At 39.7% G+C, this 20139-nt stretch overlaps 1 long non-coding RNA gene across 2 annotated transcripts in view; it reads left to right on the forward strand.

Annotated features, from left to right (window-relative positions):
- LOC135967116 (uncharacterized) overlaps positions 1 to 20139 on the forward strand; it is a 41696-nt gene that overhangs the window by 10017 nt on the left and 11540 nt on the right. The window contains exon 1 of one of the 2 annotated variants that reach the window (XR_010580990.1): positions 6480 to 6573. The exons of the other annotated variant lie outside the window; for it this stretch is intronic. This is a non-coding gene — a long non-coding RNA (uncharacterized lncRNA). Of the gene's footprint in view, positions 1 to 6479; positions 6574 to 20139 lie in introns of those variants that run through there. 2 annotated transcript variants of the gene reach the window in all.

Consider the following 20139-nt stretch of genomic DNA (forward strand, 5'->3'; position numbering starts at 1 on the left):
TTGGGCAAATCATAAATTTCCATCTCTGAGATGTGCTCTGATGACGATGTGTGGGAGAGCGTTTTGAAAGTAGTAGAGCACTAAGCACATCCACAAACTATAATCCAATTCAATAAATTATATCACATCTCGATAATCAAATTTTGCAGAAATTTTAATTACTCCATGTATTACTGTAATAATTACTCCATGTATTATTAATTACTCCATGTATAATTAGTAAGTCATGGGTATTTAGGGAATTACAAGCCTTTTAAATATATTTTTTCCTCTTTCCCTCACATACATGCATGCCATAAAATCACAGCTTTACGGCTTTAATTTTAACATAAGTGTTAATCTTTTATTTCTAATCCAATGAGTATCACAAATCCACCTCCAATTTACCTTAATTCCTAAAGTTTTGTATGTTTGCAAAAGCAAACTCTTGGCATTCAGATTAAAATCAAATCTGTTGTGCTTTCCTTGGCACATTGGGTTGTCCTGCTGGTTACTTTATTAGTTAATTTCAGGGTTCTTCCCCTGGGAGTTCTCCTCACTCAGACTGACGGGAGAACTCTGGCAGGCTGCCTAATGGACTCTTAAGGTGTGGAATCCACAGTGAATTTCCAGTTCGAATCTTCCTCTGAGAAATTTTGCTACCTGCCAGACTGTTTCCTTTCTACTCGGGCTCCATCTACTGGACAAAAATGACCAGTAGTGCCTATGCTTCTCCATTATGGCTTTGAAATTTTCAAATTAGGTGGAAATCTAATACATCTTCTCTTTGTTAAAAGAAACATTTTAGACAAATTTAACAGTGTTTGAACAAAGAATGATACAATAGTTGGGCAGCCCCCAGAACCAGAATAGGTTCAGAGCAAACCCAGGGCTACCACATGCTTGAATAACATTTATGGAGAAAGGAAAGTGACAGACGAAAGACAGAAGTGAGGTACAGAAACAGCTGGATTGGTAACAGCTGGGTGTTTGCCTTATACAAACAGTTGGCCACCTGTGATTGCCTGAAACTCAGCTGCTGTGATTGGCTGAGCCTCAGCTGCTTGTCACAAGAGTAGGTCATAGTCTGTTTGCACATTCAGTTAGGTTACAGTTCACTATGTATGGAGAAACCTTTAGGTTGAACTCAAAATATGTAAGGAAGTAGCTTTAGCCTAAAGTTAATTTAACATTTAAATTGAAATTTACACATTAAAATTATTGTCCTAGTTTGTTCGTGCTGCTGTAACAAAATACTGTAAACTGGGTAGCTAATACACAACAGAAATTTATTTATCACAGTTTTGAAGTCTGAGAAGTCCAAGATCAAGGTGCCAGCAGATCTGGTGCCTGGCGGGAGCCAGCTTTCTCATAGAGCATGACTTCTTGCTGTGTCCTCACTTGGTGGAAGGGGCAGATGCCCTTTTAAAAGGGCACTTAGTTGATTCATAGGACTCTGCCCTCATGCTCTAGGCCTCCAAAGGCCTGTTTTCTAAGTACCATCCTCACCTTGGAGGTTAGAATTTCAACATACGAATTAGCCGGGGACACAAACATTCAGACCACAGCAATTATACTTAATTTTGCCTTTTCAAGGTCTCTGCTCTATTCCTGGACACAAAGAGTTTAAACGGTTTTTGGTCCTACCTCCTAGACACATTTTCTTTTCTTTTTTGAGACAGGTTCTCACTCTGTTGGCCAGGTTGGTGTGCAATGGTGTGATCTCGGCTTACTGTAACCTCTGCCTCCCGGGCTCAAGTGATCCTCCCACTTCAGCCTCCCAGTAGCTGCAACTACTGCCACCATGCCTGGATAATTTTCATATATATATATATATGTGTATATATATATATATATTTTTTTTTGTAGAGATGGAGCTTTGCCATGTTGCCCAGGCTGGTCTTAAACTTTTGGCCTCAAGCAGTCTACCCACCTGGGCCTCCCAAAGTGCTGGGATAACAGATGTGAGACACCATGCCTGGCCCTGGACACATTTTCCTTTTTGGAGGAAAGTTCTAGTGTCCTTTCATAGTAACTAATTATTTGGACTAGTGAAGACTTTTGGAAGCTACAGCCTTTCCTTTATGTTACAGGTCCTATATTGCTGTTTTCAGTGTGCAAAAGTTGCATTTCTGAAGGACCTTCCATTGATAATTTTTATCTCTATTAGGGTCACATGGATTGACCTGAGTCTTGGGGGTTTTTTTGTTTTTTTTGTTTTTTTGTTTTTTGAGACGGAGTCTCGCTCTGTCGCCCAGGCTGGAGTGCAGTGGCCGGATCTCAGCTCACTGCAAGCTCCGCCTCCCAGGTTCACGCCATTCTCCTGCCTCAGCCTCCCGAGTAGCTGGGACTACAGGCGCCCGCCACCTCGCCCGGCTATTTTTTTGTATTTTTTATTAGAGACGGGGTTTCACTGTGTTAGCCAGGATGGTCTCGATCTCCTGACCTTGTGATCCACCTGTCTCAGCCTCCCAAATTTTTTTTTTTTAGACAGTCTCGCTCTGTTGCCCAGGCTGGAGTGCAGTAGTGGGATCTCAGCTCACTGCAACCTCCACCTCCTGGGTTCAAGCAATTCTCCTGCCTCAGCCTCCTGAGTAGCTGGTACTACAGGCACGCACCACCCCACCCAGCTAATTTTTTATTTTTATTTATTTTTATTTATTTTTTATTTTTAGGAGAGTCAGGGTTTCACCACGTTAGCCCCGATGGTCTCTATCTCTTGACCTCGTGATCTGCCCGCCTTGGCCTCCCAAAGTGCTGGGTGGTTCTCAGTGAACACATATCTTCTATAGTTTTCCAGGCCCTTTACCCTCCTTCTCTCAGGGAAATCTGGTCCAAGAGATTATCTACAAATTTCTTGTTGTTTTTTTTTGAGACAGAGTCTCACTCTGTCACCCAGGCTGGAGTGCAGTGGTGTGATCTTGGCTCACTGCAACCTCTGCCTCTCAGGTTCAAGAGATTCTCCGGTCTCAGACTCCTGAGTAGCTGGGACTACAGGCACGTGTCACTGTGCCTGGCTAATTTTTGTATTTTTTTTTTTTTTTTTTTTGAGACGGAGTCTCGCTCTGTCGCCCAGGCTGGAGGCAGTGGCCGGATCTCAGCTCACTGCAAGCTCTGCCTTCCAGGTTTATGCCATTCTCCTGACTCAGCCTCCCGAGTAGCTGGGACTACAGGCGCCCGCCACCTTGCCTGGCTAGTTTTTTGTACTTTTTAGTGGAGACGGGGTTTCACCGTGTTCGCCAGGATGGTCTTGATCTCCTGACCTCGTGATCCGCCCGTCTTAGCCTCCCAAAGTGCTGGGATTACAGGCCTGAGCCACCGCGCCCGGCCTAATTTTGGTATTTTTAGTAGAGACAGGGTTTCACCATGTTGGTGAGGTTGGTCTTGAATTCCTGACCTCAGGAGATCCACCTGCCTCAGCCTCCCAAATTGTGGGGATTACAGGTGTGAGCCACTGCGCCCAGCCTATCTATACATTTCTAATAGTTGGAATTGCATTTCTGGCTGTTTCACTTTACTTCTACCCTCAGGTTTGATGAAAGAAATAATATATAAAGTGTTCCATTTCCAAGACAAAGTGCCTTGAATTGGCTTTGGTCAGCAAACTACAGAAGAAATAGGATATACTAGGTCCCTACTTGGATAGCCAATGCCTGTTTGTCATCCCCGGTTCCCTCCCACCACCTTAGTTGCCCTCACCTGAACCAAATAAGTTTAAGATGAAAGTTTACTAGCCTGCAAAATAGCTCACTTTGTTTGTTCTTATCAACCTGCCCAGCTACTCAGGTCATAAGTCAAATACTTGAAGAGTCCTTAAGTTAACTAGGATTGCAATGTAATGTGGGCTACAAAAAAATGCTGCAGGACAACCATAAAGAAGGCACCTAAAGCCCCTACCCAACCACCATTAAGTGACGTCCGGGAAGATTGTGACCCTGTAGTACTCAGCCTACGAGGAACTGGGGGAGGGACCTGCGCATGAGGGCATAAATTGCTTGTTGAAACCGTGCTGGGTGTGCCTGCCTATCAAACACCCAATCTTGCAAGACTGTCATTAAAAGTCTTGCTTTCCCTGTTCTCCAGGTCTCCGAGTCCGTTCTTTGATTTGAATGGGTGAGTTTGTTTCTCACATTCAAGGATGAGTTTCTTCAGTTCATTATTTTTTTCAATGAATATTTATTGAATGCGTCCTATGGGCAAAACACTGGTTGAGGCATCAGGAGTGTATTAAAGTTGCTGCCGTCCTGAAGAGTATATTTTGGGAGGTAGGGGGAAGTGTTGAAATGAGGACATACAATAAATAAGTAAATATGTAGAATGCGAGATGGTCGATTGGTGCAATAGACTCTATGGTATAGAGAATAGTGAAGCAAGGAAAAGGAGATGGAGAGTAGGGGGTGGGCAAAAAAATTATATGGTTTGCAAAAGCTTCACTAATAAAGTGACATTTGAAAAGACACCCAAAGAAAGTGAGAGAATGGGGTATGTGGCTATCTGGGGGAAAAACATTGTAGGCAAAGAGAATAGTAAATGAAAAAGCCCTGAGGTAAAGGCATGTGTGGCTGGAAAGGAATTGAGGGATAGGAAATAAGATCAGACAGGCAGGAGGCAGCAGATCATGCGGGGCCTTGTAAGCCACTATAAGGATTTGACCTCTGCACTGAGTAAGATAGGAAGCCATTTGAGTACTTCGAGCAGAGGAGTGACATTTATTGTAAGATTGTTCTGCCTGTCATATTGAGAATAGACAACAAGAAGAGCAAATGCAGAGGCACAGAGAGAAAACCCATGGCTACTGGAACAATCCAGGCAAGAAAGTATGGCGGCTTGGACCAGAGTGGTAGAAGATGGAAGATAAGAAGCGAACTGACTTCAATAGATCCTAAGGATTAAACTGACAGAATTTGCTCATGGATTGATTGGATGTGAGATGAGAGATGAAGAGAGGCCATAAGCATGACTGCAAGGTTTTTGGCTTAAGAAAACTAGAGGGTAGAGTTATGATTAGTTGAGATGGAGAAGACAATGAGAGGAGAGAGATTTTTTTTTTCCATGGGAAGTAATGCAGAAATCAATATATCCATCTTGCATGTGTTAATCTGAGAGGCCTATTAGACATCCAAGTAAAGATGTTGAGTAAGTAGTTGGAAAATCAGATTTGGAATTCAGGATAGAGGCCTGAGCTGGAGATATAAATATATACTTCAGCAACAGATGATATTTAGATATGTTTTAAAGCCAGGAACCTACATTAGATTTCCAAACAGAAACAGGGGAAAATAAAAGTTTGAAGATTGATCCCTGAGGCACTGCAACATTTAGAATTCGGAACATGAGGATAAACCAGCAAAAGAGACTGAGAAAAGACCCCAAGATAGGGGCAGAACCAAGAATGCTGTCCTCCAAGACAACGGAGGGAAGTATTTGCGACATGACAAATGCTGCATGTGGAATCAAGTAAGACAAGGACTGAAAATTGACCATGACATTTAGCTATGTGGAAATCATTGATGACGTAGATTACGGCAATTTCAGTAAAGTGATGAAGTGAAAGGTTAAATTTGATAGTTTAAGGAAAGGATGGGAGGATAGAAATGGAAGACAATGTATCCATTGGTGATCTCTTAAAAATAATAATCCAAACTGGAAACAACTCAACTATCCCATCAACAGGTGAATACATAACCAAATTGTGTATAAAGAGTATAAAGAGGGAAGGAGAGGAAAGATATGAAAGATAGACTATCTGTAACTCTTTGTTTGTTTGTTGGAATTCAGGGTAGAGGCCTGAGCTGGAGGTATACATATATGCTTCAGCATGTATTTCAGACAGGCTCTTGCTCTGTTGCCCATGCTGGAGTGCAGTGGTGTGATCTTGACTCACTGCAATCTCCACTTCCTGGACTCAAGGGATCCTTCCACCTCAGCCTCCAGAGTAGCTGGGTCTACAGTCATGAGCCACCACACCCATATACAAAAATACACCCACACCCAAATACAAAAATACTCATTTTTGTATTTTTTGTAGAAATGGGATTTCATCACGTTGCCCAGGCTGGTCTTGAACTCCTGAGCTGTGATCTGCCCACCTCAGCCTCCCAAAGTGCTGAGATTACAGGTGTGAGCCACTGTGCCCAGCCAAGTATCTGTAACTCTTGAGGAATTTTTCTATAAAGAGGGACAGAAAAATGAAACAGTAGCTGGAGGGCAAGGTGACATCAAGAAAATCAACTTCACTGAGGCATAACTTATGTACAGTAAAATGTTCATATTTTAATTGCACCTTTCTATGAGTTTTGACAAATGTACACATACACCATTAGTAACCACTGCCATGGTCAATATAAAGAATATTTCCATCATGTTTGTACTCTTGCACCCTCACCCACAGGCAACTACTGATCAGATTTAGTTTTCTGCTAGTTCTAGGCTTAATATGATTGAATCATACAGTATGTAATCTTTTTATTTTAATTAAATTTAAGTTTTTATTTTTACTAGAGATGATGTCTTGCCACGTTGCCCAGGCTGGTCTCAAACTCCTGGCCTGAAGGGATCTTCTGACTTTGGCCTCCCAAAGTGCTGAGATTATAGGTATGAACCATCACGCTTGGCCTGTATGCAATCTTTTCTGACTGGTTTCTTTTGCTTAGCATAATGTTTTTGAGATTTGTTCCTGTTGTTCTTATCAGCAGCTTATTCCTTTCTCTTGCTGACTTGTATTCTATTTTATAGACATGCATAATTTGGTTATGTATTCACCTGTTGATGAGATAGTGGGTTGTTTCTAGTTTGGACTATTACTAATAAAGCCATGAAAACAATCGTGTGCAAATCTTTGTATGGCTAGCATTTCATTTCTCTTGACCGTGTAATTCTGGGTCGTGTAATAAGCGTATATATTAACTGTATATTTAACTTTATAGGAGAGTGCTAGAATACCTTCTCAAGTGAGTGTACCATTTCACATTCGTAACAGTTGCCTCACATCATTTCCAACACTTGATATTGCCAGTCTTTTAAATTTTAGTCATTAAAATGAATGTATAGTAGTATATATTTCTGTGGTTTTAATTTTAATTTCTTGATGAGTTAGTTATAATGCTGAGTATCTTTTCAAGTGCTTACTGGCAAATCCTATTACTTCTTTTGTGAGGTATTTGTTCAGAAAGTTTCTGCCCATTTTAGGTTGGGTTGTTTTTCTCGTTACCGAATTGTAAGAGTTCTTTATATCCTGGATACAAGTCCTTTGTTAGATATATGTGTGGTGAATATTTTCTCCCAGTCTATGGCTTATCTTTTTTATTTTCTTATCAATTCAATGTCTTTCAAGGAGCAGCAGTTTTAATTAGAAAAAAAGTCCAATTCATCAATTTTTTTCTTTTCTTTTCTTTTTTTGAGACAGAGTCTCGCTCTGTCACCCAGGCTGGAGTGCAGTGGCATGATCTTGGCTCACTGCAACCTCCGCCTCCAGGGTTCAAGCGATTCTCCTGCCTCAGCCTCTCGAGTACCTGGGATTACAGGTGTGTGCCACCATGCCCAGCTAATTTTTGTATTTTTAGTAGAGTCGGGATTTCATCATTTTGGCCAGTAGAGTTGGGATTTCATCATTTTGGCCAGGCTGGTCTCAAACTCCTGACCTAAAGTGATCTATCTGCCCGCCTCGGCCTCCCAAAGTTCTGGGATTACAGGCATGAATGACTGAGCCCAGCTAATTTTTTTTTTTTTTGAGACAGTTTGCTTTTGTCACCCAGGATGGAGCCCAGTGGCACGAATTTGGCTCATTGCAACCTCCACCTCCTGGGTTCAAGTGATTCTCCTGCCTCATTCCTCCTGAGTAGCTGGGATTACAGGAGCACATCACCACACCTGGCTAATTTTTGTATTTTTAGTAGAGATGGGGTGTCATCATGTTGGTCAGGCTGGTCTTGAACTCCTGACCTCAGATCCACTGTCTCAGCCTCCCACAGTGCTGGAATTACAGGGGTGAGCCACACAGCACCCAGCCCCAGCCGAGTTTTTTCTTTTCTTTTCTTCCTTTTTTTTTTGGAGGCAATTGTTTTCTTCTATGATTTGTGTTTTTGTGTTTTGTCTAGAAAATCTTTGTCTACTTCACAGTCATGAAAATGTTTTTCTGTGCTTTCTTATAAAGGATTTATTGTTCAGCTTTTTTGTTCAGATATGTGATCCATTTGAGTCAATATTATATATCGTTTGAAGAAAGGGTCAGGGTTAATTTTTTCCTTTGAAAATGGTATCTCTTTATTCCATCCCCACTTGCAGAAGACACTATCATTTCTTCATTAAAGTACTTTGGATGCTGTGTTGAAAGTCGATTGACCATTGCAGATGTGGTTCCTACTTCCTGGTTCAGCTCTTTCTCATTCCCTTTCAACCTCCCTTTCTTCCTTCCTTCACTTTTCTTAAATTTCTTTTTGTTATTAACCAAAGTTCATACCTTATTCAGATTTCCCTAGTTACATTTCCTTAGGACCTACTGTTTTTTTGCTGTCCCAGGATTTCTTCCTGGATGCCACATTACATTTAGTCCTCATGTCTCTTCAGGTTCCTCTTGACTGTGACAGTTTCTCAGAAATTTCTTGGTTTTGATGGCCTTGGCAATTTTGAGGAGTACTGGTCCAGTGTTTTGTAGAATGTTGCTCAACTGGGGTTTCTTTGATGTTTTTCTCATGGTTAGTCTTGGGTTATGGGTTTTGGGAGGAAGACCACAGAGGTGATGTGACAGTCTCATAACAACATATCAATGCTACACACTGTCAACATGACTTATTGTGTTGATGTTGACCTTGATCAGTTGGATGACGTAGTGTTTGTCAGGTCTCTCCAGTGTAAAGTAATCTTTTCTCCCCCTTTCCATTCTGTACTCTTTGGAAGGGAGGCCATTATGTACAACTTTCACTTAGAATGGGGACTTAATCTTCACTTCTTGAGGGTAGAGTATCTATATAAAATGATTTGGAATCTTTCTGCCGGAAAGATTTGTCTATTTCTCACTGTTTATTTATTCAGTCTTTTTTTAATGTCAGTATGGATACTTATTTTATGCTTTGGGTTACAATCCATTTTAATTTTTGCTGCTGAAATTGTTTTCTTTGGCCATTGGGAACTGTCCCAGTTGGTTCCTGTGTCCCTTTGACATGCCCCAATTATTGCACGTGTCTGTTTCTGAACAGTTCCTTACATTCTGGCGCTACAAAATGCTCCAGGCTCATTTTGTATGTTTTCTGCTCTAGTTGTAGAATTAACCATTTCTCCAAGGATCCCTCCTTTTTTAAAAAAATTGGGAAATGCTATTAGAAACCAAGATCTATACATTCTATTTCTATATTTGTGGGCCATATTACCAATATGAAGAATAAAAGAGAGGATATCACTATGGAATCCTACAAATACTTAAAAGGTTTGATAAGTTTGACCAGTTCCCTGAAAAATACACACATACACACATCAATGACTTTGTTACAAATAATTTTCCCATGAAGAAAACTCCAGGCCCGTGTGATTTTGCTAGTTAATTCTATTGAACATTTAAAGATCCATAATACTAATATTATGCTAACTCTTTGAGAAAGTAGAGGGGTGAACACTTCCCAAAACATTTTATGAGGTTAGTATAAGCCTGATACCAAGCCTGACAAAGAAATTGAAAGAGAAAAAATTGTAAATTAAATCCCTTCCTACCATAAATACAAAAATCCCCTGTCAAATACTAGCAGATCAAATCCAGAAATACAGCCCAGGCGTGGTGGCTTACACCCGTAATCCCAGCACTTTGGGAGGTTGAGGTGGGATCACTTGAGGTCAGGAGTTCAAGACTGGCCTGGTCAACATGGTGAAACCCTGTCTGTACTAAAAATACAAAAATTAGCTGGGGGTGGTGGTGCACACCTGTAGTCCCAGCTACTTTAGAGGCTGAGATGGTGCCAGTGCACTCCAGCCTGGGCGACAGAGCAACACTACTCTCAAAAAAGAAAAGAAAAGAAAATATATGTAATATAAAGTAAATATTAATGTTATATAAATTATTTATATGTAATTATGTTTACAAAATTTATAATTATTTATATGCATTTAATTTATATCAGGATGAATTTTTTTATATGAGGAAAACCTTTTCTAACCAGCAATTAACTAGATGTCAAAGAATACAGTGTCAGAATGCGCAAGATAATTAATAGTTATCATAATCTGTTAGATTATGTGATGATAGCAAAAAATAAATCTGATTGCATACATGAGAGTATTTTATTCTTTTACTTCACCCAAACACATCAGGCTATCATCTTTACTTTTCTGTAACAAAGCTCATGTTGACTGAGTTGCAAGTCGAAGTAGAAAACTACTAGAATTAGTTAGAAGAAAACAAGGTACATTAAACCTATAAATTATATAGACATGGAAAGAGCACGAGATTTTAAAGTGAAAAAAAAAATAGATTGAGTTCTTGAGTCACTATTTGTAAACTGTTTGTCCTTGGGCAAGGTACTTAGCCATTCCCCTGAACCTCAGTTTTTCATCTGTGAGATAAAAGCAATAACAATAATAGCCTTCAGAAAGCACATACTACAGATCTCAGGCTAAGTTTTTTATGTGCATTATCTCATTTAGTCTTCACATCAACCATGTGAGGTGGGTACCGTAATACTGTTATAACCCCAGTCTGCAGATGAGGAAACTAAAGCTTGAGAGGTTAGGTAATTCTCCCTAGGTCATGCAGCAAGTAAGTGATGAAGCAGGGATTCAAAGCATGATTCTGAAACCCAGGGCCTTAATTATTACACTATACTACTGCTATGGTTTGCATGTGGTTTGTCCCTGCCAAAACTAATGTTGAAATTTAATTGCAATGTAAGGATGTTGGGAAGTGGAACTTTTTTTTTTTTTTTTTTTTGACAGAGTCTCACTCTGTCGCCCAGGCTGGAGTACAGTGGTGTGATCTCGGCACATTGCATTCTCCTTCTCCCAGTTTCAAGCGATTCTTGTGCCTCAGCCTCCTGAGTAGCTGGAATTACAGGTGTGTGCCACCCTACTCGGCTAGTTTTTGTATTTTTAGTAGAGATGGTGTTTCACCATGTTGGCCAGGCTAGTCTCGAACTTCTAACCTCAAATGATCTGTCCACCTTGGCCTCCCGAAGTGCTGGGATTACAGGCATAAGCCACTATGCCCAGCCTAAGAGGTGGAACTTTTAAGAGGTGGGAACTCATGGGAGGTATTTGTGTCATGGGAGCTCCATCCTTATAGGCAGCTTGGTATCATTCTTGCAGTACTGAGTTCTTTCTCACTCTTGAAAAACCAGATTAGTTCTTTTTAAAAAATAATTAATTTTTAATTTTTGTGGGTACATAGTAGGTGTGTATATTTGCAGGGTACATGAGATGTTTTCATACAGGCATGCAATGTGAAATAATCACATGGTGAATTGGGTATCCATTTCCTCAAACAATTATACTTTATGTTACAAATAATCCAATAACATTCTTTTAGTTATTTTAAAATGTAGAATTGAGTTACTATTGACTATAGTCACCCCGTTTTGTGATCAAATCCTAGACCATCTTCATTCTTTCTAACTTTTTTTTTGTACCCTTTAACCATCCCCACCTCCCCGCCGCTCCCCAGTACCATTTTCAGCCTCTGGTAACCATCTTTCTACTCTCTATCTCCATGGGTTCGATTGTTTTGATTTTTAGATTCCACAAATAAGTGAGAACACGTGATGTCTATCTTTCTGGGTCGGCTTATTTCACTTAACATAATGACTCCAGTTCCATCCATGTTGTTGCAATTGGCAAGATCTCATTATTTTTTATGGCTGAATAGTATTGTGTGTATATGTTCATTTTCTTTATCTATTCATCTGTTGACAGACACTTAGGTTGCTTCCAAATCTTAGATATTATGGGCCGGGCACGGTGGCTCACGCTGTAATCCCAGCACTTTGGGAGACTGAGGTGGGCAGATCACTTGAGGCCAGGAGTTGAAACCCTGTCTCTACTAAAAATACAACAATTATCCAGGCATGGTGATGTGCACTTGTAATCCCAGCTACTAGGGAGGCTGAGGCAGGAGAATCGCTTGAACCTGGGAGGTGGAGATTGCAGTGAGCTGAGATTGTGCCAGTGCACTCCAGCTTGGGTGACAGAGCGAGACTGTGTCTCAAAAAGAAAAAAAAAAAGAAAACAAATCTTAGCTATTATGAACAGTGCTGCAACAAACATAGGAGTGCAGATATCTCTTTAATATACTGATTTCCTTTTTTTGTGAGTACATACCCAGCAGTGGGACTGCTGGATCATATGGTAGTTCTATTTTTAGTTTTTTGAGGAACCTCCAAACTGTTCTCCATACGGGTTGTACTAATTTACATTCCCATCAGCCGTGTACAAGGGTTCCCTTTCCTTCACATCTTTGCCAGCATTTGTTGTTACCTGCTTTTTGAATATAAACCATTTTAACTGGGGCGAGATAATAGAAATCTGATTGTAGTTTTGATTTGCATTTATCTGAGGATCAATGATGTTGAGCACCTTTTCATATGCCTGTTTACCATTTGTATGTCTTCTTTTGAGAGGTGTCTATTCAAATCTTTTGCTCATCTTTTGATTGGATGATTAGATTTTTTTTTTCCTACAGAGTTGTTTGAGCTCCTTATATATTCTTGTTATTAATTCCTTGTGAGATGAATATGTTGCAAATATTTTCTCCCATTCTTGGGTTGTCTCTTCACTTTGTTGAATGTTTCGTTTTCTGTGAAGAAGTTTTTAACCTTGATGTGATCCCAATTGTCCATTTTTGCTTTGGTTGCCTGCACTTGTGCGGGTATTGTTCAAAAAATTTTTGCCCAGACTAATGTCCTGGAGATTTTCCCTAATGTTTTCTTCTAGTAGCTTCATAGTTTGGGGTCTTGGACTTAAGTCTTTAATTAATTTTCAGTCGATTTTTTTTTCTTTCTTTTTTTTTTTGTTGAGACAGAGTCTCGCTACATTGCCCAGGCTGGAGTGCAGTGATGTGATCTCGGCTCACTGCAACCTTCACATCCTGGGTTCAAGCAATTCTCCTGCCTCATCCTGAGTAGCTGGGATTACAGGTGCCCAGCTAATTTTAAAAAATATTTTTAGTAGAGATGGGGTTTCATCATGTTGGACAGGTTGGTCTCAAACTCCTGACCTCAGGTAATCTGCTCACCTCAGCCTCCCAAAGTGCTGGAATTACAGGCATAAGCCACTGCACTCAGACTGATTTGATTTTTGTATATGGTGAGAGATAGGGATCTAGTTTTATTCTTCTGCATATGGATATCCAGTATTCCCAGCACCATTTATTGAAGAGATTGTCTTTTTCCCAGTGTATGTTCTTAGACCTTTATCAAAAATGAGTTCACTGTAAGTGTGTGGATTTGTTTCTGGGTTTTCTGTTGTTCTGTTGGTCTATGTGTCTGTCTTTATGCCAGTGCCATGCTGTTTTGGTTACTATAGTTCTGTAGTATAATTTGTAGTCAGATAATGTGATTCCTCCAGTTTTGTTCTTTTTGCTTAAGATAGCTATGGTTATTCTGGGTCTTTTTTGGTTCCATACAATTTTTAAAATAGTTTTTTTTTTTGTTTTTTTTTGTTGTTGTTGTTGAGACAGAGTCTCGCTTTGTCGCCCAGACTGGAGTGCGGTGGCCGGATCTCAGCTCACTGCAAGCTCCGCCTCCCGGGTTCACGCCATTCTCCTGCCTCAGCCTCCCGAGTAGCTGGGACTACAGACGCCCGCCACCTCGCCCGGCTAGGTTTTTGTATTTTTTAGTAGAGACGGGGTTTCACCGTGTTAGCCAGGATGGTCTCGATCTCCTGACCTTGTGATCCGCCCGTCTCGGCCTCCCAAAGTGCTGGGATTACAGGCTTGAGCCACTGCGCCCGGCCTAAAATAGTTTTTATCTATTTCTGTGAAGAATGTAATTGGTGTTTTGATAGGGATTGCATTGAATTTGTAGATTGCTTTGGGTAGTATGGACATTTTAACCATATTGATTCTTCCAATCCATGAACATGAACTATTTTTTAATTTTTTGTTGTCCTCTTCAATTTCTTTCATCAGTGTTTTATAGTTCTCATTATAGAGATTTTTCACTTCTTTGGTTAATTCCTAGGCATTTAATTTTATTTGTAGTTATTATAAATGGGATTACTTTTTAATTTCTTTTTCAGATTGCTCACTGTTGGCATATAGAAATGCTACTGATTTTTCTATGTTGTTTTTGTATCCTGCAGCTTTACTGAACTTGTTTATCAGTTTTAATAGTTTTCTTGTGGAGTCTTTAGGTTTTTCCAACTATAAGATCATATCATCTGCAAACAAGGATAATTTGACTTCTTCCATTCCAATTTGGATGCCCTTTACTTCTTTCTCTTGTCTGATAGCTCTAGCTAGGACTTCCAGTACTATGTTGAATAACAGTGGTGAAAGTGGCCATCCATGTTGTGTTCCAGATCTTAGGGGAAAGGCTTTCAGTTTTTCCTCATTTTTCCTCATTTAGTATGATACTAATTTAGTATTTAGTATGATACTAGCTGTGGGTCTGTGGTATATGACTTTTGTTATGTTGAGGTATGTTCCTTCTATACCCACTTTTTTGAGGGTTTTTATGATAAAGGGATGTTGATTTTTTTTTTCCCCCAAGATGGAGTCTCACTCTGTCACCCAGGCTGGAGTGCAGTGTCGTGATCTAAGCTCACTGCAACCTCTGCCTCCTAGGTTCAAGCAATTCTCCTGCCTCAGACTCCCGAGTAGCTGGGATTACGGGTACCAACCACAATGCCCAGCTAATTTTTGTATTTTTAGTAGAGTCAGGGTTTCACCATGTTGACCGGGCTATTCTTGAACTCCTGACCTCATGATCTGCCTGCCTCAGCCTCCCAAAGTGCTGGGATTACAGGCATGAGACACTGAGCCCGGCCAGGATGTTGAATTTTATCAAATGGTTTTCTGCATCAATTGAAATGATCATATGATCTTTTTTTCATTCTGTTGATATGAATGAACATCACACTGATTGAATTGTGTATGTTGAGCCATCCTTGCATCCCAGGGATAAATCCCACTTGGGTATGATGAATTATTCTTTTAATGTATTGTTGAATTCAGTTTGCTAGTATTTTGTTCAGAATTTTTGCATGAATATTCATCAGAGATATTGGCCTGTAGTTTTCTTTTTTGATGAGTCTTTGTCTAATTTTGGTATCAGGGTAATACTGGCATCATAGAATAAGTTTAATTGACTGGTAGAATTCAGTGGAGCCATCAGGACCCAGGCTTTCCTTTACTGGGATACTTTTTATTACTGCCTAGATCTTGTTACTTGTTATTGATTTGTTCAGGTTTTGAATTTCTTCCTAGTTCAATCTTATTTATTTATTTCATTTATTTATTTTTTTGAGACAGAGTCTCACTCTGTAATCCAGGCTGGAGTGCAACGGTGCCATCTCAGCTCACTGCAACCTCCACCTCCCAGGTTCGAGTGACTCTCCTGCCTCAGTCTCCTAAGTAGCTGGGACTACAGGCGCATGCCACCATGCCTAGATAATTTTTGTATTTTTAGTAGAGACAGGGGTTCACCATGTTGGCCATGCTGGTGCTGAACTCCTGAACTCAAGTGATCCGCCTGCCTCAGCCTCCCAAAGTGCTGGGATTACTGGCGTGAGCTACCGCTCCTGGCCTTCCTAATTCAATCTTGGTAGGCGTATGTGTCTAGGAATCTGTCCATTTTTTCTAGATTTTCCAATTAATTGGCATATGGTTGCTCACAGTAGCCACTAATGATCCTTTGAATTTCTGCCGTATCGGTTATAATGTGTCCTTTTTCATTTCTGATTTTATTTGGATTTTCTCTCTCTTTTTAAAATTAGTTTGGCTAAAAGTTTGTCAATTTTCTTTAACTTTTCAAAAAACCAACTTTTTGTTTCATTGATCTTTTGTATTGTTTTTATTTCAAATTCATTTATTTTTGCTTTGACCTTTATTATTTCTTTTCTTCTATTAATTTTGGGTTTGGTTGCTCTTGCTTTTCTAATTTTTTTTTAAAATTTTGTTTTATCTTTTTTTTTGAGAAGGAGTCTTGCTCTGTCGCCAGGCTGGAGTGCAGTGGTGCAATCTCGGCTCTCTGCAACTTCCGACTCCCGGGTTCAAGCGATTCTCCTGCCTCAGCCTCCCAAGTAGCTGGGACTACGGATGCCCACCACCAGGCCCAGCAAATTTTTGTATTTTTAGTAGAGATGGGGTTTCACCATGTTAGCCAGGATGGTCTCGATCTCTTGACCTCGTGACTTGCTCTCCTTGACCTCCCAAAGTGCTGGGATTAGAGGCATGAGCTACTATGCCCGGCCGCTTTTCTAATTCTTTAAGATGCATCATTAGATTTTTTTATTTAAAGTTTCTTTTTTGGTCTACGGCTATAGCACCTGAAAGTGCCCAATCTTGTGTGAAGTTTGCCTTCTTTTTTGATGTAGGTACTTATAGCTCTAAATTTCCTTCTTAGTAGTTCCTTTGCTGTATCCCATAGGTTTTGATATGTCATGTTTCCATTATAATTTGTTTCAAGAATTTTTCAATTTCCTTCTTAATTTCTTTATTGATCCACTGGTCATTGAGGAGCATAATGTTTAATTTCCATGTGTTTTTATAGCTTCCAAAATTTCTCTTTTTTTTTTTTTTTTTTTTTTTTTTTTTGAGACGGAGTCTCGCTCTGTCACCCAGGCTGGAGTGCAGTGGCCGGATCTCAGCTCACTGCAAGCTCCGCCTCCCGGGTTTACGCCATTCTCCGGCCTCAGCCTCCCGAGTAGCTGGGACTACAGGCGCCCGCCATCTCGCCTGGCTAGTTTTTTGTATTTCTTAATAGAGACGGGGTTTCACCGTGTTAGCCAGGATGGTCTCGATCTCCTGACCTCGTGATCCGCCCGTCTCGGCCTCCCAAAGTGCTGGGATTACAGGCTTGAGCCACCGCGCCCGGCCAAAATTTCTCTTTTTATTGACTTCTAGTTTTATTCTATTGTGGTCAGAGAAGATGCTTGATATTATTTCATTTTTTAGAATGTTTTAAAACTTGTTTGGCGACCTACCATATCATTTATTCTTGAGAATGATCCATGTGCTAAGGAAAATATTGTGTATTCTGCAGCCATTGGATGAAATGTCCTGTAAATATCTATGAAGTCCATTTGGTCTACAGTGCAAATTAAGTACAATGTTAATTTTCAACAGAAAATCAAACACTGATTGTTGATTTTCTGTGTGGAAGACATGTCCAATACTGAAATTGGGATGTTGAAGTCTCCAGCTATTATGGTATTAGGGCCTGTCTCTCTCTTTAGCTCTAATAATATTTCCTTTGTATATCTGGGTGCTCCAGTGTGGGGTGCCTATATATTTAAAATTATAACCTCTTGCTGAATTGACCCTTTTATCATTATATAGTGACCTTCTTTGTTTTTTCTTATTTTTTTTTCTTGAAATCTATTTTTGTCTGATATGACTACTCCTGCCTTATTTTGGGTTTCCATTAAAATGGAGTATCTTTTTCCATCCCTTTATTTTCAGTTTATTTCTCTTTATAGGTGAAGTGTGTATCTTGTAGGCAACAGATCAATTTTTTTTCATCCATTTAGTCAGTCTATATCTTTTGATGGACGGCTTAGTCCATTTACATTCAGTGTTATTACTGATAAGGACTTACTCCTGCCATTTTGTTGTTTGTTTTCTGGTTGTTTTGTGGTCTTCTCTTCTTTCTTTCCTTCCTGTCTTCCTTCAGTAAAGGTGATTTTCTTTGGTGATATGTTTAGCTTATTGCTTTTTATTTTTTGTGTATTTATTGTTTTTCGGTTTGAGGTTATTATGAGATTAGCAAATACTATCTTTGAACCCATTATTTACTTAAAAATAATACTTTAACACAGTTGTTACAATGATAACAACTTAACACTGTTTGCATAACACCAACAAACAAACAAAAGCAAAATAAAAATTCTACACCTTAACTTTATCCCCCTGCTTTTTAACTTTTTTGTTTCTATTTATATCGTATTGTATTGTACTGTCTGTCTTGAAAGGTTGTTGTAGTTATTATTTTTGATTGGTTTATCATTTAATTTTTCTGCTTAGGATAACAGTAGTTTACAAACCACAGTTACAGTGTTATAACCATCTGTGTTTTTCTGTTTACTTACTATCACTAGTAAGTTTTGTACCTTCAGGTGATTGCTTATTGCTCACTAATGTCCTTTTGTTTCTGATAGAAGTACTCTTCTTAGCATTTCTTGCAAGACAGGTCTGGTGTTGATAGAATCCCTCAAATTTTGTTTGTCAGGGAAAGTCTTTATTTCTCCCTCATGTTTGAAGGATATTTTTGCTGGGTATACTATTCTAGGGTAAAAGTTTTTTCCTTCAGCATTTTATGTAATGCTACTCTCTTCTGGCCTGTAAGGTTTTCACTGAGAAGTCTGCTGCCAGATGTATTGGAGCTCTATTGTATGTTTTTTACTTTTCTCTTGCTGCTTTTAGGATTCCTTCTTTATCCTTGATCTTTGGGAGTTTTGTTATTAAATGCCTTGAGGTAGTCTTCTTTGGGTTAAATATGCTTGGTTTCTAAAGTCTTCTTGTATTTGGATATTGATATCTTTCTCTGGGTTTGGGAAATTGTCTGATATTATCCCCTTGAATAAACTTTCTACCCCTATCTCTTTCTCTAACTCCTCTTTAAGGCCAATAACTTTTAGATTTGCTTTTGAGGCTGTTTTCTACATCCTGTATGCATGCTTCTTTTTTTTCTTTCTTTTTTTAATTTTGAGACAGTGTCTCACTCTGTCACACAGGTTGGAGTGCAGTGGCATGATCTCGGTTTACTACAACCTCCACTGCCTGGGTTCAAACAATTATCCTGCCTCAGCCTCCTGAGTAGCTGGGATTACAGGCATGAACCATCAGGCCTAGATAATTTTTGTATTTTTAGTAGAGACATGGTTTCACCATGTTGGCCAGGCTGGTCTTGAACTCCTGACCTCATGTGATCTGCCTGCCTCCGCCTCCCAAAGTGCTGGGAAAACAGGCATAAGCCACCGTGCCTGGACCTCATTTTTTTTTTTTTTTTTTTTAGTTCTTTTTTCTTTTGTCTCCTCTGTGTATTTTCAAATAGCCTGTCTTCAAGCTCACTAATTCTTTCTTCTCCTTGATCAATTCTGCTATTAAAAGACTCTGATGAATTATTTCATATGCCAATTGCATTTTTCAACTTCAGAATTTCTGCTTGATTTTTAAAAATTATTTCAATTTCTTTGTTAAATGTATCTGATATAATTCTGAATTACTTCTCTGTGTTATCTTGAATTTCTTTGATTTTCTTCAACATAGCTATTTTGAATTATCTGTCAAAAAGGTCACATATCTTTGTTTCTCTGGGATTAGTCCCTGGTGGCTTATTTATTTCATTTGGGAAGGTCATGTTTTCCTGAATGGTGTTGATGCTAGTAGATGTTCTTCAGTATCTGGGCATTTAAGGGTTTGGTATTTATTGTAGTCTTCATTATCTGGGCTTGTTTGTACCTGTCCTTCTTTGAGAAGGCTTTCCAGATATTTGAAAGGACTTGGGAGTTGTGATCTAAGGTGTATATACTTTAGGGGGCACTCTAGGCTCAGTCACATTATTTTCCTTGCAGGCTCATAGAGGTACCACCTTGATAGTCTTGGACAACTTCCAGGAGAATTCTCTGGATTACCAGGCAGAGACTCTTCCTTCTTACTTTCTCCCAAACAAAGAGTCTCTATTTCTATTCTGAGACATCTAAAGTTGGGGGTGGAGTGACACAGCCACCCCTGTGGCCACCACCACTATGACTGTACTGGGTCAGACCTAAAGCTAGTACAGCACTGGGTCCTGTCCATGGACTGCTATAACTACTCCCTGGATACTGTCTATGTTTACTCAAGGCCCTGGGGATCTATAATCACCAGGTGGCAAAGGCAGCCAAGCCTGTGTCCTTCCCTTTAGGGCAGCGAGTTCCCCTAGGTCTTGGGTAAGTCCAGAGGTGCAATTATCTGGTAGTCAGGGGCTAAAATAAAAAACCTCAGAAGTCTACCTGGTGTTCTTCTGGTATTGTGGCTGAGCTGGC

Source organism: Macaca fascicularis, chromosome 14, assembly GCF_037993035.2.
Source record: "Macaca fascicularis isolate 582-1 chromosome 14, T2T-MFA8v1.1".
In the NCBI taxonomy this organism is placed as follows: domain Eukaryota; kingdom Metazoa; phylum Chordata; class Mammalia; order Primates; family Cercopithecidae; genus Macaca; species Macaca fascicularis.